Source organism: Ranitomeya imitator, chromosome 1, assembly GCF_032444005.1.
Source record: "Ranitomeya imitator isolate aRanImi1 chromosome 1, aRanImi1.pri, whole genome shotgun sequence".
Classification (NCBI taxonomy): Eukaryota; Metazoa; Chordata; class Amphibia; order Anura; family Dendrobatidae; genus Ranitomeya; species Ranitomeya imitator.
The window spans coordinates 353756368-353774738 of NC_091282.1; the positions used below are offsets into that span (position 1 = coordinate 353756368).

Sequence of the window (18371 nt, forward strand, 5' to 3'; positions counted from 1 at the left end):
TACATGCAGCGCGTTTTTCCAGACCGCAGCATGTCTATCTCACGGAGACGCTCAGGCTCCGCATGATAAATCTCACCTGTACAATGTATTGGGATGCGATGATTCCGCACGGTTCAGTGAACACATGCGGAATCACCTGCTTTCAAAAGCCGGCAGCGTTTTGGACGCAGCGAACAAAAATGATGAGGCTCAATAATGATGAGGCATGGCTGTGGGGTATGATAGCTAACCATGCTGCCCTCTAATGGTGGACAGTGAGGTTACACAGGTGACGCCCAACTCTGGAGTCCTAGACCTTATACACAGCAGCCCACAGTGTGACCCCTGCCCCAGCTCAGGAATGATGAGGCATGGCTGTGGAGTACGATAGCTAGCCGTGCTGCCCTCTAGTGGTGGATAGTGAGATTACACGGGTGGATGCCCAGCTCTGGGCTCCTAGACGTTATACACAGCCCGCAGTGTGACCCCTGCCTCAGCTTTGGAGTGATGGAGGCATGGCTGCAGAGTACAATAGCTAACCATGCTGTCCTCTAGTGGTGGACAGTGTGAATACACGGGCGGATATGCAGCTCTGGGGTCCTAGACGGTATACACAGCCCGCAGTGTGACTCCGGCATCAGCCTGTCAAGTTTGGGAACATGGCGCTCTGTGCCCGGATGGTTGGCAGGCTGCACATGCTACCACAGTGACATATACTGTATGCAAAGTGCACTAGGAGCAGACGCACAATTGTCCCCACAATATGAGCTGTTATTAATCCACTACAGTGGCATGTAAAAGTTTGGGCACCCCTGGTCAAAATTACTGTTATTGTAAACAGTTAAGGTCGAGATGAAATGATCTCTAAAAGGCCTAAAGTTAAATGTGACACATTTTCCTTTGTATTTTATGCAAAAATAATATAGTTTTATCTTTTATATTTTAAAAATTACAAACAGGAAAATGGGCTGATGCAAACGTTTGGGCACCCTGCATGGTTTTTACCTAGTAGCACCCCCTTTTCAGAGTATCACAGCTTGTAAACACTTTATGTAACCAGACAAGAGTCTTTTATTTCTTGTTTCAGGGATTTTCATCCATTCTTCCTTGGAAAATGCTTCCAGTTCTGTGAGATTCCTGGGTCATCTTGCATACACTGCTATTTTGAGGTCTAGCCATAGATTTCCAATGATGTTCAGATCAGGAGACTGTGAGGGCCATTGTAAAACCTTCAAGTTCCAATTTTTGAGGTAGTCTATTGTGGATTTTGACGTGTTTAGGACCATTATACATTTGTAGAAGCCATACTCTTTTCAACTGCAGCTTTTTTATCGATGGTGTGTTATGTTTGCATCAAGAATTTAAAATTTCCTTGAATCCATTCTTCTCTCTACCCGTGAAATGTTTCCCATGCCATTGGCTGTAGCACAACCCCACAGCATGATTAATCCACCCCGTGCTTAATGCTTGGCAAAATGATCTTTTCTCCACACATACCTTTGATCGTTGTGGTCAAAGAATTCTATTTTAACTTCATCGGTTCACATGACTTGTTTCCAAAATGCATCAGGCTTGTTTAGATGTTCTTTTGCATACTTCTGATGCTGAAGTTTATGGTGATGACACAGGAGAGGTTTTCTTCTGATGACTCTTCCATGAAGGCAATATTTGTGGTTTTGTGTGTCTCTGAACAGTAGAACAATGTACCACAACTGCTGAGTCTGCCACATCTTTCTGAAGGTCTTTTGCAGTGAAGCTGGGGGAAGGGGGGGGGGGTTCTGATTTGCCTCTCTAGCAATCCTATGAGCCGCCTTCACTAAAATTTTGCTTGGTCTTCCAGACCTTATCTTGACCTCCACTGTTCCTGCTAACTGCCATTTTTTAATTATATTTCAAACTGAGGAAAGGGCAACTTGAAAATGCTTTGCTATCTTCTTATAGCCTTCACTTGTTTTGTGGGCCTCCACCATTGTGCTAAGCAGCTGCTTAGAAGAACCCATGGCTGCTGTTTTTTGGCACAATGTTAGAGGAGGCTGGGTTTTTATATGGCTGGGAAATTTGCATTACCGGGCCTTTCCTGGCAATGATGGTTAACTAGCCATAACCCTAAGGGTATGTGTCCACGTTCAGGATTGCATCAGGATTTGGTCAGGATTTTTCATCAGTATTTGTAAGCCAAAACCAGGAGTGGAACAATTAGCGGAAAAGCATAATAGAAACATATGCACCACTTCTGTATTTATCACCCACTCCTGGTTTTGGCTTACAAAAACTGATGGAAAATCCTGACCAAATCCTGATGCAATCCTGAACGTGGACACATACCCTAACAGGCTAATTAAGGTCAGAAACTTTGGTCAAAGTTACCTGAGCACACAAATCTCCAAGGGTGCTCAAACTTTTGCATTGACCCATTTTCCTTTTTAAAATGTAAAAAAAATGACAATATATATTTTTTTCTTCTTAGCATACAAAGGAAATGTGTAATCTTTAACTTTAGGTATTTTACATATAATTTCATCTTCAACTTGCATAACTGTTCATAATAACAGTGATTTTGACCAGAGGCGGATAAACTTTTACATACCACTGTACTGTGTGATCAGAATACGAAATAGAAATACATGTCATGTCTCTGTAATGGTGTGTGGGAACCCTGTGGATCACTGGTATGGAGATCCTGTGGATGGTGGGGAAACAAGAAAATACTTGTCACTATTTTGAAAACACTCCAAACTAGGTACTGTCCAATCAGAGGGCTGATAAAGAAAAAACAATTCCAAAATTATTCAATAATTATTCCAAATTTTTCCAAAGCCGCCACTTCAGGAAACGTTTCGGGAAATGAAAAACCCCTCCAAAAACTTCACAAAAAAGAACTGTTTCCTGAAGCAGTTTCTACAACCTCTTTTTCATGCTGATTTTGCTCCAAAAGCCATCTGACTAAAGGCTCCAAATAATGCTCATTCCACTTTCTATGTGAAAAAAAAGACTTACTGTTCATGTGTTCAGTGCAGAGGCATAGCTAGGGTTTTGGTTCAGGGGGGGCACGAAGCTTCTGAGTGGGCCCCTAACCAGGTAACCTTGATAACAACTGGGTGACGCACCTTAATAGTGGAGGAGAACCTCAGCAGATGACTGTGCTATTACTGAAGATAATCTCTATATAAAGAACAATATGGATATTACCGCCATATGGTCAGTGCTGGATACCAGTCCTACAGAACATATAACGGATCACAGCACAGTTACAGATAATGTCTTACCGCTGACGTCCTTTCTGATGGAATCGTTCATTTTTCCCATCTTTTCCATCTGGCCCAGACCGACACAACAACTTCTTCCAGCTACAACTCGTCTGCAGAGAAAACAACAAAGACACATTTAACTTCTCACATTCCAGCCCCATCACCATCTATTCCCAACCTGCACAAACTCATCCTGCTGATACCCCAATAGTGAGCCGCTGCTGCCATATGTGTCCCTATTACTGCCCCTGCTGTGTGGTTCTCTGTGCCCTCTAAATTCTAAAGCTACTCTCTACAATATTGTAATGCCAGGTGCAAGTGCCCTAGAAAACACTGCCCATATTTTGCCCCTAGAAAGTAATAATGCCCTGTGTGCCCCTTTATTAGCTACAGTAACCTGATATCCCCTATAACAATAAGTGCCCACTTTACATTTAATAATGTCCCGAGTCTCCCCCCTATACACAGCATGATGTTCTCTTATACACAGTATAATGCCCCCTCACTGTATAGTACCACCCACACAGTATATTGACCCCTTAGTAGCCCCCAAACTGTTTGATGGCTCCAACAATGTATAATGACCCCCACACTGTAATCTCCACACTGTATGATGGCCCTCTAGATAGCCTCCATATACAGTAGCATAATGCACCAAATAGTCCACAATATAGTATAATGCACTCCCCATAGGCAGACTCTATAGCATACGGGAGCCCCCATAGGCAGACACTGTAATAAGGCAGTACCCCCATAGGCAGCAAGCAGCAGAAGAAAAAAAGCAGGATGCACTCACCAATCTTCAAAATAGCAAATTTTATTGAGTCTTCACAAATAAAACTTCATGGCCGGGAGAGGAGGAAAGGAGCTCGTGCGAGCAGGGGAGACGACGGCCGTTTCGCGCGATCCTTGCGCTTCAACGGGCCGGGCAGTGGATGGGATATGGTGGCCAGTGAACCCACCCCCAACATAAACACACCCACATGCCCACACCCTCCCCCGTGCCAAGAAATACAAGCTTAAAAACATGATAAAAACAAAGTACGTTATATACTATTAATCCACATAAATTATACTAAGGGCTTGTTTCCACTTGCAATAAACACGTCCGTGTCTCGCATATGGAAACGAAGCTCTGGCGCCGACACTCCGGAGCGGAGCGTGCGGCTGCATGTGTTGCTATGCAGCCGCACACTCCGCTCCGAAGTGCCGGCACCAGAGCTTCGTTTCTACATGCGAGACACGGACGTGTTTCTCGCAAGTGGAAACAAGCCCTAAGAGAGAGAGAGAGAGTTTTTTCAAAAAACAGCAGCGATATAAATGATTCTAAAATATCCTTCATTCAATTTCTAAACATTGTGCAAAAAAAGATTTTTTTATAAATATATACGACACAATGATTTGCTCTTTTAAATGGGAAACTTTCACAGAAAAATGGACATATCCACTCTATCATTAAATCCTAATGGCCCCACGGCGTTGGTTCGCATAATCCATTTGGCTTCCTGCCTCAGGAGGAGATTGTCCCAATTACCTCCCCGGGCCGGTGAATTCACTCGTTCAATCCCTGCAAATGTAAGTACAGCGGCATTACCTTCATGTATATCTTTGATATGTGAAATCAGCCTAGGGACACCTTTCCCAGTGGTTATCGACCTGCAATGTTCACAGAATCTAATGTATAGGGAACAAATGGTTTTCCCTATATAAAAAAACTTACAGGAACAAAAAATAACATAGACAACGTGATCGGTTTTACAGGTTATAAAATCTTTTACACAATAATCTGTGCCTCCCATATGCAATAATCGCTCCGTATTATGCTGACTACAAAATGAGCAGTGTCCGCATTTAAAATTTCCCTTAGGAATACTAGAATTTAACCAATTTTTGTTAGTGTCAGGGACAATTCGATATCTGACTAATTTATCTCTCAGACGTGTACTACGTTTGTTAGCAATTAAAGGACCTTTTGAAGTGATATCAGCTTATGTCTTTACCACGCTCTAACAAGTGCCAATTTTTCCTGATAGAGGAACGAATATGGCTATCCATTGCACTAAAACGGAAGCAGAAAGTAAATTTTTTCTCTTTATTTTTACTCGTATTATTAGCACTATTACTGCATATTGCCCCTGTTTTTTCACCCTCCATAACTCTGTTTTGGGCTGACTGAATCAGTTTTGCAGGGTACCCCCTTTGTTTAAATTTCTTTTCCATCTCTAAAGATTGTTTTGATAAACCCTCATCGGTATTATTCGCTCTGCTGACCCTGAGGAATTGGCTATAGGGTAATGCGTTTTTTACATGTCTAGGATGATAACTGTTGAAATGTAACATAGCATTGGTGGCTACTGGTTTCTGGTATAGAGAGGTGCAGATAATCCCTTCTTTTATTTCAACAAATGTGTCCAAAAAAAAACAATGACTGCCCTCCAAATACAGATGTAAATGTCATATTCATGTCGTTATTTTTATTCAAAAAAAGCACAAAGTCATTAAATAGTGCTTCTGTTCCATCCCATATAATGACTATGTCATCGATATATCTAGAAAAAAATTTGATATGTTTTAAAAAACAATTCTTATCAGAATAGATATACCTTTCTTCAAAAAAAGCCAAATACAGGTTGGCGAATGTGCATGCAGCCGGCGTGCCCATTGCTGTGCCCACCGCTTGTATAAACCATCTATCCAAAAAGGTGAAAGCATTGTGAGATAAGATAAAGTTCAATCCATCACATACAAAATCAATAAAATTTGTACTATTACCTGTGGAGCCCAATATCTGTCTAATGGCGTCAACCCCCTTGTCATGAGGGATATTCGTATAAAGACTTTCCACGTCTATTGACGCCAAAGAGAAACCATGTTGCCACTGCAATTTACTTACGTATGTTACTCAAGAAGGCTTTTGTATCTTTTAAATAAGACGGTACATCCTTAAGCAATGGGTACAATAACCAATCTATGTACTGGGACAAAGGCTCAGTTAATGAGCCTGTCCCAGAAACAAACCCCCATAGGCAGACTCTGTAATAAGGCAGCTCCCATAGTCAGACCCTGTAATAAGGCAACACTCCTATAGGCAGACCCTGTAATAAGGCGACAGACCCTGTAATAAGGCAGCACCCCCATAGTCAGACCCTGTAATAAGGCAGCCCCCATAGTCAGACCCTATAATAAGGCAGCACCCCTATAGGCAGACCCTGTAATGAAGCAGCACCCCTATAGTCAGACCCTGTAATAAGGCAGCCTGAACAGTCAGACCCTATAATAAGGCAGCTCCCATAGGCAGACCCTGTAATAAGGCAGCACCCCCATAGTCAGACCCTGTAATGAGGCAGCCCCCTTAGTCAGACCCTGTAATAAGGCAGCACCCCTATAGGCAGACCCTGTAATAAGGCAGCACCCCCCATAGTCAGACCCTGTAATGAAGCAGCACCCCTATAGTCAGACCCTGTAATGAAGCAGCACCCCTATAGTCAGACCCTTTAATAAGGCAGCCTCCTTAGTCAGACCCTGTAATAAGGCAGCCCTCCCCATAGTCAGACCCTATAATAAGGCAGCCCCATAGTCAGACCCTGTAATAAGGCAGCCCCCTTAGTCAGACCCTGTAATAAGGCAGCACCCCCATAGTCAGACCCTGTAATAAGGCAGCACCCCTATAGGCAGACCCTGTAATGAGGCAGCACCCCTATAGTCAGACCCTGTAGTAAGGCAGCCTGCCCCCCCACAGTCAGACCCTGTAATAAGGCAGCACCCCCATAGTCAGACCCTGTAATGAGGCAGCACCCCTATAGTCAGACCCTCTAACCCTGTAATAAGGCAGCTCCCATAGGCAGACCCTGTAATAAGGCAGCACCCCCATAGTCAGACCCTGTAATGAAGCAGCCCCCATAGTTAGACCCTGTAATAAGGCAGCCCCCAAATAGTCAGACCCTGTAATGAGGCAGCACCCCTATAATCAGACCCTGTAATAAGGCAGCACCCCTATAATCAGACCCTGTAATAAGGCAGCCCCCCTAGTCAGACCCTGTAATAAGGCAGACCTTGTAACACAAGTTTGTGTTCGTGACGCCACCTGTGGTATTTGGTCAGGGTGACCGACGCTGCTTTAAGGGGTCCGCTGGGGTGATGTTATGGCAGCTAGATGGTATACCTTCCCACAGGTGAAGTATGTCCCCAGGGCTTCCCAGTGTGTAGAAGGTGAATGATGAATGGCGCAGTGAAGAACGAGGACACAGGGTTGCAGTCTCTTTACCTTTACTGAAGACTTCAGCATCCACAGTCCAGGGCACCAGATCACAGGGCAGGCAGAGTCCGGCCGGTTTGGAGGCAAGTCCAGAGTCCCCTTGTCCAGGTAGAAATCAGTAGCCTTCCCTTGCGCTGCAGTGTTGTAGTTCCTTACTGCCTAAGGCTTCACATAAGGTTCTCACAGATGTAATGTCTTTCTCTCTGTCCCCCATATAGGAAAGGACTACCCCGTATGACTGGTGGCTTGAGGCTGTTTATAGGGACTCTAGCATGCCCCAGCCTCCATGGGTTGTGCGCTCCAATACAGTTACAGTAGTGTAGCTCTGGGTGGGCCCCCTCAGAGCACCGGGCCCAGGGCGCCCGCACCCTCTGCCCCCCAGTAGCTATGCTACTGGTTCAGTGTCACAATTCCACCCCTCAGTGTGTCTAGGATGCAGTTACTGTCTGTTCAGCTGTCCAATCTGGTATAGGGGCATGGTGAAGCTGTCAGTACTTTGACAGCTCAGTCGTCCAGCCTGGGGCAGGGGCGTTCTGTTGATGTTTTGATTGACAGCTCTGCCGTCCAATCTGAGACTGAGACGTGCTGGCTGTCTCCAGGTGTTCATTGTCCCAGATGATTGCCAGGCTACTTAATTGGGCTGTTAGTCCCAGAACTCTCTCAGATGTACATTCAGCTTTTGTGTGGTTTATGGCTCTGTGCCTTGTGTTCTGTTGTTGATTTTTCGTTGCCTGACCTTGAACCTCGTTCTGACCATCCATTTGTTTAACCCCTTTGCTCTGATCCACTATCCTCCTGTTTTGTTTTTTACCTCTGACCGTTGCCTAACTACGCCTTTGTCTCTTCCTTCTGTTTATGACGTAACCTCCTTGCTTTTGACCTCAGACTCCTTGACTACCCCAACTCACGGCTTGTCCCTGAGAAGTGACTCAGTGTCACATTGCGTCTGGCTTATATATTTTTCTTTTTCACTAGTATGAATCCTGTTCACACGCTTAGTGACTAGATGAGTCAGGATCTAGCTAAAGAATTCCAGAGTCTGGAGTCATCACAATATCAGTTGCATAGATAGATAATTTTATGAATACCTCCTATAGCCCTCCATTGCTGGCAGTGGCTGTAATGTCAATACCCAGTGATGTACAGTTGGTGTCTCCGGAACCTGTAATGGCCCTCCCTGATAAATTTTCGGGAGAAAAAGACCGATTTAGGGTAATCAGGGAGAGCTGTAGGTTATTTTGTACCCTGCTTCACTGGTCGACAGGGGTTGAGTTCCAGCTGGAGGGAATAATCATGTCCCTGCTTCAGTTCTGGGCATTTTTCTTGTCCCCACAAGCCCCATAGCGGTCTGCTGTTGACATCTTTTTTGACAGTTTAGGTCTGATCCGTACTGTGGTCTGATAAATACGGTGTTATCCTTCAAGAACCCGATGTTATCAACATTGGCATTCATTGACTGTGGATCTGCTGCTAACATTATTAATTCGGGACTGGTTCTGAAGTTAAGATTAGAGACAGTTAGTTTAGAAAGACCCATTCAAATTTTAGCCCTTGACAAGACACCGTTAGCTCGTAATCTGGTCAAGAAGGTAACGGTGGATTTTGTGCTCCAAGTGAGGACACTCCACTCTAAATCCATCTCCTATTTTGTTTCGGATAATTTAACTGCTGGGTTGGTACTAGGGCCTCCATGGTTGCAGATTCACAATACTGTTATTGATTGGTGTCAGAGGGACAGTTAAATTGAGCCCTAATTGTTGCAAGAAATGTCTAAACCTGTACAAATATGCTCCGCTAGTCTGAAGGGTCTGCCGGGGTACATGAAGGACTTTGGAGATGTGTTCTCGGGGAAAAAGAGACCTGCCCCCTTTTTTACACATTGCATAGAATTATGGTTTAGAAAAAATCACATTCATTAATAGATAAATAAATTCAGAAATATAGTTTTGTTGTTAAAAAAAAAAAAAAGTGTCTTAATCAAAGTGGTGGCGGTGGCCGCGCCTGCGCAGTAGCATCTATTGGAGCGCGGTAAATGCTACAGCATAGGCATCGCCGGCACCATTTTGGTAGAAAAAAAATCTATCGGAACAATGCTACTGTGCAGGTGCCATCGGCGCCATCTTGATGGAGCCTAATTTTTCTCTATCAAAATGCAGGCACCTGTGCAGTAGCATCTTTCGCATTCCGATAAATGCTATTGCTCGGGCGCCGCCCGCAACCTCTTGATGGAGCCTAATTTTTTTTCTCTTGTCTAGAAAAATGGTGCCGCTGTGGCTTCACCTTACTCTTCCTTCTGTTTATGATGTAACCTCCTGGCTTTTGACCTTTGACTTCTTGACTATCCCGACTCGCGGCTTGTCCGTAAGAATTGATTCACATTCAGTTTTTTTGAGCATCTTTTAACTGCTTTAGGCTTCCAAAGACACAAAGCTGTTAAAAGATGTGACCTGAACATTCTTCCACTCTGATGAGACTCTAAACATTATAATGCAAGTCATTGGGAAGGCTTGTAAGGTGCCCGGGTATGTTTTTTTTTTTAGTGTTTTTAGTAGTGTATTTGATTGAAAACCCACAGAAAATGAAAGAATAAGGTTCAAGAAAAAAAGTGCCCATAGATCCGTAAAGTTAATTTACATATAAGAAAAAATGGATTTCACTGGGATAAGACATCAGATCGCAGATATCAAGGTATCATTTTATTCTGCTTCCTATGACCGACATGCCCGTATAGACTGCTTAGGAGGGTTGAGCCTCGTGACAGATTCCCTTTACTAAACGCTGCATTTTGGACCAATTTAAAGTATTGATCCCTCTGTGTATTTTGAGATTGGGCTCTTAGAATAATATCCTATTGGTATGCCCATGTTACCCAGTTCCATACTGACCAAAGGAAATGTGTCCATTCCCTTGTGACAGGGTCACTAGTACAGTGTACAAGGGGAGATATGTGTCACTGCCATGTTGGCGTCATTGGTATGAAACCAGGATATTTTTCCTCCAGCACACTAAGTGTTGAGACGATTAAAGTAAGCTGCATACATGGGCTGGTTTTATGTGAGCACTCATAGAGTGGGTGGGAGAGTGCTCACCATATTTCTTCCTGCAGCCGAAACCGGCCAGTATACTAGCAGGACCTGCGGTGATGTCACAATCATGTGATCATCACATGGTCCTGGTTAAATATCTGGACATGTGGGACAGTCGGGGTGGTGTCTTGGGAGCAGGCCCGGTTTTAGGCAAAGTGGGGCCCTAGGATAAAGTTTAAAATGGGGCCCCAAATGCTAACATATTGCACATGACACAGAAGCATTTCTGTTGTATTTATATTCGCTGAGTTCAGGCTGCTAAACAAGTGTGATCGATAATATTGAAGTCGTTTGCTTGTTTCCCGGCCTCTTTACACCAACTAAGAAAGAATAATGGGAAAAGAACAATCACTATTAGATCAATCTGTCCCCATACAGTATCATGTTATTAGCAGCACATCTACAGTTTGCATCAGCGATGTGCTGCTGAGAACAATGTTTTTTGTTCTGGCATAAACAATCAATGAATATTCAGCATTTTCTTTGTTTAGTATAATACACCCCATAGTCTTCCATATAGTATAATGTTCACCACAGTCCTCCATATTGTAAAATGCACACCCCATAGTCCTCCATAAAATATAATGTGCCCCATAGTCCTCCATATTGTATAATACACTCCCCATAGTCCGCAATATAGTATAATACACTGCTTAGTCCTTCATATATTAAAATACACTCTTCAGTCCTCCATATAGTATTATACACTCCTCAGTCCTCCATACATTCAATACACTGCTCAGTCCTCCATATAGTATAATACTCGCCTCATAGTGCTCCATATAGTATTATACACTCTCCATAGTCCTCCATATAGTATAATGCACTCCTCAGTCCTCCATATAATATTATACACTACCCATAGTCCTCCATATAGTATATGGTATAGTATAATACACTCCTCATAGTCCTCCATATATTAAAATACACTTCTCAGTCCTCCATATAGTATTATACACTACCCATAGTCCTCCATATAGTATAATGCACTCCTCAGTCCTCCATATAGTATAATACACATAGCCATATACATAGCCTTCCATACATTAAAATACACTGCTCAGTTCTTCATATAGTATAATACTCGCCTCATAGTGCTCCATATAGTATTATAAACTCCCCATAGTTCTTCATATAGTATAATACACTACTCAGTCCTCCATATAGTATAATACACTTTTCATAGTCCTCCATATAGTATAATACACTCCTCGTAGCCCTCCATATGTTAAAATACACTCAGTCCTCCATATAGTATAATACACTACTCAGTCCTCCATATAGTATAATACACTTTTCATAGTCCTCCATAAAGTATAATACACTCCTCATAGTCCTCCATATACTAAAATACACTCAGTCCCCCATATAGTATAATACACTCCTCAGTCCTCCATATAGTATAATATACTCCTCATAGTCCTTCATATATTAAAATACACTGCTCAGTCCTCCATATACCGTATATACTCGAGTATAAGCCGAGATTTTCAGCCCAAATTTTTGGGCTGAAAGTGCCCCTCTCGGCTTATACTCGAGTCACGGTAGCGGTGGGGTCGGCGGGTGAGGGGGTGAGGGCGCTGAGGTATACTTACCTAGTCCCAGCGATCCTCGCGCTGTCCCTGCCGTCCCACGGGCTTCTGTGCTGCAGCTTCTTCCCCTCTTCAGCGGTCACGTGGGACCGCTCATTACAGAAATGAATAGGCGGCTCCACCTCCCATAGGGGTGGAGCCGCCTATTCATTTCTCTAATCAGCGGTGCCAATGACCGCTGACAGGAAGAGGCTGCAGCACAGAAGACGGGGAGGAAGGCAGGGAGCGTCAGGATCGCTGGGACTAGGTAAGTATATCATACTTACCTGTCCCCGTTCCAGCCGCCGGGCGCCGCTCCATCTCCCCGGCGCCTCCATCTTCCCGGCGTCTGCGCTCTGACTGTTCAGGCAGAGGGCGCGATGACGCGTATAGTGTGCGCGGCGCCCTCTGCCTGATCAGTCAGAGCAGAGACGCCGGGAAGATGGAGGCGCGGGGACCGGACGCTGGGAGCTGCAATCAAGAGAGGTGAGTATGTGTTTTTTTTTTTTTATTGCAGCAGCAGCAGCAGCAGCGGCCATGGCACAGATTTATGTGCAGCATCTATGGGGCAGTATGAACGGCACACAGCACTATATGGGGCATCTGTGCAGCATCTATGGGGCAATATGAACGGCACACAGCACTATATGGGGCATCTGTGCAGCATCTATGGGGCAGTATGAACGGCACACAGCACTATATGGGGCATCTGTGCAGCATCTATGGGGCAATATGAACGGCACACAGCACTATATGGGGCATCTGTGCAGCATCTATGGGGCAGTATGAACGGCACACAGCACTATATGGGGCATCTGTGCAGCATCTATGGGGCAATATGAACGGTGCAGAGCACTATATGGGGCATCTGTGCAGCATCTATGGGGCAATATGAACGGTGCAGAGCACTGTATGGGGCATCTGTGCAGCATCTATGGGGCAATATGAAGGGTGCAGAGCACTGTGGGGCATCTGTGCAGCATCTATGGGGCAATATGAACGGTGCCGAGCACTGTATGGGGCATCTGTGCAGCATCTATGGGGCAATATGAATGGTGCAGAGCACTATATGGCACAGCTATGGGGAAATAATGATCTATTTTTATTTTTGAAATTCACCGGTAAATGCTGCATTTCCACCCTAGGCTTATACTCGAGTCAATAAGTTTTCCCAGTTTTTTGTGGCAAAATTAGGGGGGTCGGCTTATACTCGGGTCGGCTTATACTCGAGTATATACGGTAGTATAATACTCCTCATAGTCCTCCATTTAGTATAATATACTCCTCATAGTCCTCCATATATTAAAATACACTGCTCAGTCCTCCATATAGCATAATACATTCCTCATAGTGCTCCATATAGTATAATGCACCACCATAGTCATCCATGTAGTACAATTCACTTCCCATAGTATAATGCACCCTATAGATCTTCATACAGTATGTGTTCCCCATAGTCCTCGATGTAGTATAATGCTGCCACCCCACACAATATAATATAGCCCCCTGAGTATAATGCAGCCCCAACATACAATATAATGTAACCCCCATAGAATATCATGCAGCCCACTCATATAGTATAATGCAGCCCCACCATAGAATATATTGTAGCCCCCTCATAGAGTATAATTCAGCCCCCCATAGGATATAATTTAGCCCCCCATAGAATATAATGTAGCCCTCCTCATATAGTATAATGCAGCCCCATAGAATATAATGTAGCCACCTCAGAGAGTATAATGAAGCCCCCCATACAATATAACCAACCCCCCATAGAATATAATGCAGCCCCCATAGCATACAATGTAGCCCCCCTCATAGAGTTGATGCAATCACCCCTCATAGAATATAATAAATTTAATACATAGAATATAATGTAGCCCCCAGAGAATATAATACAGCCCACCTCCCCATAGAATATAATGTACCCCCATAGAATATAATACTGCCCCCCATAGAATATAATACCCATCGAATATAATACAGCCCCCCATAGAATATATTGTAGGCCTACATAGAATGTAATACAGATCCCCATAGAATGTAATACAGCCCCCTATAGAATGTAATACAGCCCCCCCATAGAATATAATACAGCCCCCCATAGAATATAATACAGCCCCCATAGAATATAATGTAGTCGATTCCCCCACCTCTCCCCTCACTCATTCATTTATATATATATATATATATATATATATATATATATATATATACAGTTAGGTCCATATATATTCGGACAGAGACAACATTTTTCTAATTTTGGTTATAGATATTACCACAATCAATTTTAAGCAAAACAATTCAGATGCAGTTGAAGTTCAGACGTTCAGCTTTCATTTGAGGGTATCCACATTAAAATTGGATGAATGGTTTAGGAGTTTCAGCTCCTTAACATGTGTCACCCTGTTTTTAAAGGGACCAAAAGTAATTGGACAATTGACTCCAAGACTATTTCATGGACAGGTGTGGGCAATCCCTCGTTATGTCATTCTCAATTAAGTAGATAAAAGGCCTGGAGTTGATTTGAGGTGTGGTTCTTGCATTTGGAAGGTTTTGCTGTGAAGTAAACATGCGGTCAAAGGAGCTCTCCATACAGGTGAAACAAGCCATCCTTAAGCTGCGAAAACAGGAAAAACCCATCCGAGAAATTGCTATAATATTAGGAGTGGCAAAATCTACAGTTGGTACATCCTGAGAAAGAAAGAAAGCACTGGTGAACTCATCAATGCAAAAAGACTTGGGCGCCGACGGAAGACAACAGTGGTGGATGATCGCAGAATAATCTCCATGGTGAAGAGAAACCCCTTCACAACAGCCAACCAAGTGAACAACACCTTCCAGGAGGTCGGCGTATCAATATCCAAATCTACCATAAAGAGAAGACTGCATGAAAGTAAATACAGAGGGTTCACAGCATGGTGCAAGCCACTCATAAGCATCAAGAATAAAAAGGCTAGACTGGACTTTGCTAAAAAACATTTAAAAAAGCCAGCACAGTTCTGGAAGAACATTCTTTGGACAGATGAAACCAAGATCAACTTCTACCAGAATGATGGAAAGAGAAAAGTATGGCGAAGTCGTGGTACAGCTCATGATCCAAAGCATACCACATCATCTGAAAAACACGGCGGAGGCAGTGTGATGGCTTGGGCATGCATGGCTGCCAGTGGCACTGGGTCACTAGTGTTTATTAATGATGTGACACAGGACAGAAGCAGCCGAATGAATTCTGAGGTATTCAGAGCCGCCATACTATGTGCTCAGATCCAGCCAAATGCCGCCAAACTGATTGGTCGTCATTTCATACTACAGATGGACAATGACCCAAAACATAAAGCCAATGCAACCCCGGAGTTTATTAAAGCAAAAAAGTGGAATATTCTTGAATGGCCAAGTCAGTCACTTGATCTCAACCCAATTGAGCATGCATTTCACTTGTTAAAGACTAAACTTCAGACAGAAAGGCCCACAAACAAACAGCAACTGAAAACCACCGCAGTGAAGGCCTGGCAGAGCATCAAAAAGGAGAAAACACAGCGTCTGGTGATGTCCATGAGTTCAAGACTTCAGGCCGTCATTGCCAACAAAGGGTTTTCAATCAAGTACTAGAAATGAACATTTCATTTAAAATTATTTAATCTGTCCAATTACTTTTGGTCCCTTTAAAAACAGGGTGGCACATGTTAAGGAGCTGAAACTCCTAAACGCTTCATCCAATTTTAATGTGGATACCCTCAAATGAAAGCTGAAAGTCTGAACTTCAACTGCATCTGAATTGTTTTGTTTAAAATTCATTGTGGTAATGTCTAGAACCAAAATTAGAAAAATGTTGTCTCTGTCCAAATATATATGGGCCTAACTGTATGTATGTATATTCAAAAAATTAGCATATAGTGTTAAATTTCATTATTTACCATAATGTAATGATTAAACTTTCATATATTATAGATTCATTATCCACCAACTGAAATTTGTCAGGTCTTTTATTGTTTTAATACTGATGATTTTGGCATACAGCTCCTGATAACCCAAAAAACCTGTCTCAATAAATTAGCATATCAAGAAAAGGTTCTCTAAACGACCTATTACCCTAATCTTCTGAATCAACTAATTAACTCTAAACACATGCAAAAGATACCTGAGGCTTTTATAAACTCCCTGCCTGGTTCATTACTCAAAACCCCCATCATGGGTAAGGGTACCGTCACACTATACGATTTACCTACGATCACGACCAGCGATACGACCTGGCCATGATCGTAGGTAAATCGTAGTGTGGTCGCTGGGGAGCTGTCACACAGACAGCTCTCCAGCGACCAACTATGCCGAGGTCCCTGGGTAACCAGGGTAAACATCGGGTAACTAAGCGCAGGACCGCGCTTAGTTACCCGATGTTTACCCTAGTTACAAGCGTTAAACTAAAAAAAAAACAAACAGCACATACTTACATCTGGTGTCCGTCACGTCCCTTGCCGTCTCTGCTTCCCGCACTGTGACTGCCGGCCGTAAAGTGAAAGTGAAAGCACAGCCGCTGTGCTCTGCTTTCACTTTACGGCCGGCAGTCACTGAGTGCGGGAAGCAGACTGCAAGGGACCTGACGGACACCAGAATGTAAGTATGTGCTGTTTGTTTTTTTTTTAGTTTAACGCTTGTAACCAGGGTAAACATCGGGTAACTAAGCGCGGTCCTGCGCTTAGTTACCCGATGTTTACCCTGGTTACAAGCGAACGCATCGCTGGATCGCATCGCTAGATCGCTAGATCGGTGTCACACACACCGATCTAGCGATGACAGCGGGAGATCCAGCGATGAAAGAAAGTTCCAAACGATCTGCTACGACGTACGATTCTCAGCAGGATCCCTGATCGCTGCTGCGTGTCAGACACAGCGATATCGTAACGATATCGCTGGAACGTCACGAATCGTACAGTCGTAGCGATCGAAATGTTATAGTGTGCCGGTACCCTAAGACTAGAGACCTGACAGATGTCAAGAAGGCCATCATTGACACCCTCAAGCAAGAGGGTAAGACCCAGAAAGAAATTTCTCAACAAATAGGCTGTTCCCAGAGTGCTGTATCAAGGCACCTCAATGGTAAGTCTGTTGGAAGGAAACAATGTGGCAGAAAACGCTGTACAACGAGAAGAGGAGACCGGACCCTGAGGAAGATTGTGGAGAAGGACCGATTCCAGACCTTGGGGAACCTGAGGAAGCAGTGGACTGAGTCTGGTGTGGAAACATCCAGAGCCACCGTGCACAGGCGTGTGCAGGAAATGGGCTACAGGTGCCGCATTCCCCAGGTAAAGCCACTTTTGAACCATAAACAGCGGCAGAGGCACCTGACCTGGGCTACAGAGAAGCAGCACTGGACTGTTGCTAAGTGGTCCCAAGTACTTTTTTCTGATGAAAGCAAATTTTGCATGTCATTCGGAAATCAAGGTGCCAGAGTCTGGAGGAAGACTGGGGAGAAGGAAATGCCAAAATGCCTGAAGTCCAGTGTCAAGTACCCACAGTCAGTGATGGTGTGGGGTGCCATGTCAGCTGCTGGTGTTGGTCCACTGTGTTTCATCAAGGGCAGGGTCAATGCAGCTAGCTATCAGGAGATTTTGGAGCACTTCATGCTTCCATCGGCTGAAATGCTTTATGGAGATGAAGATTTCATTTTTCAGCACGACCTGGCACCTGCTCACAGTGCCAAGACCACTGGTAAATGGTTTACTGACCATGGTATTACTGTGCTCAATTGGCCTGCCAACTCTCCTGACCTGAACCCCATAGAGAATCTGTGGGATATTGTGAAGAGAAAGTTGAGAGACGCAAGACCCAACACTCTGGATGAGCTTAAGGCCGCTATTGAAGCATCCTGGGCCTCCATAACATCTCAGCAGTGTCGCAGGCTGATTGCCTCCATGCCACGCCGCATTCAAGCAGTCATTTCTGCCAAAGGATTCCCGACCAAGTATTGAGTGCATAACTGAACATTATTATTTGATGGTTTTTTTGTTTGTTATTAAAAAACACTTTTATTTGATTGGATGGGTGAAATATGCTAATTTATTGAGACAGGTTTTTTGGGTTATCAGGAGTTGTATGCCAAAATCATCAGTATTAAAACAATAAAAGACCTGACAAATTTCAGTTGGTGGATAATGAATCTATAATATATGAAAGTTTAATTGTAATCATTACATTATGGTAAACAATGAAATTTAACACTGTGTGCTAATTT

The 18371-nt window shown here is 43.7% G+C and overlaps 1 protein-coding gene across 3 annotated transcripts in view; it reads left to right on the forward strand.

Moving 5' to 3' along the window:
• The window catches only part of TEP1 (telomerase associated protein 1), a 153781-nt gene that overhangs the window by 9409 nt on the left and 126001 nt on the right, over positions 1 to 18371 (forward strand). The window lies entirely within an intron of this gene.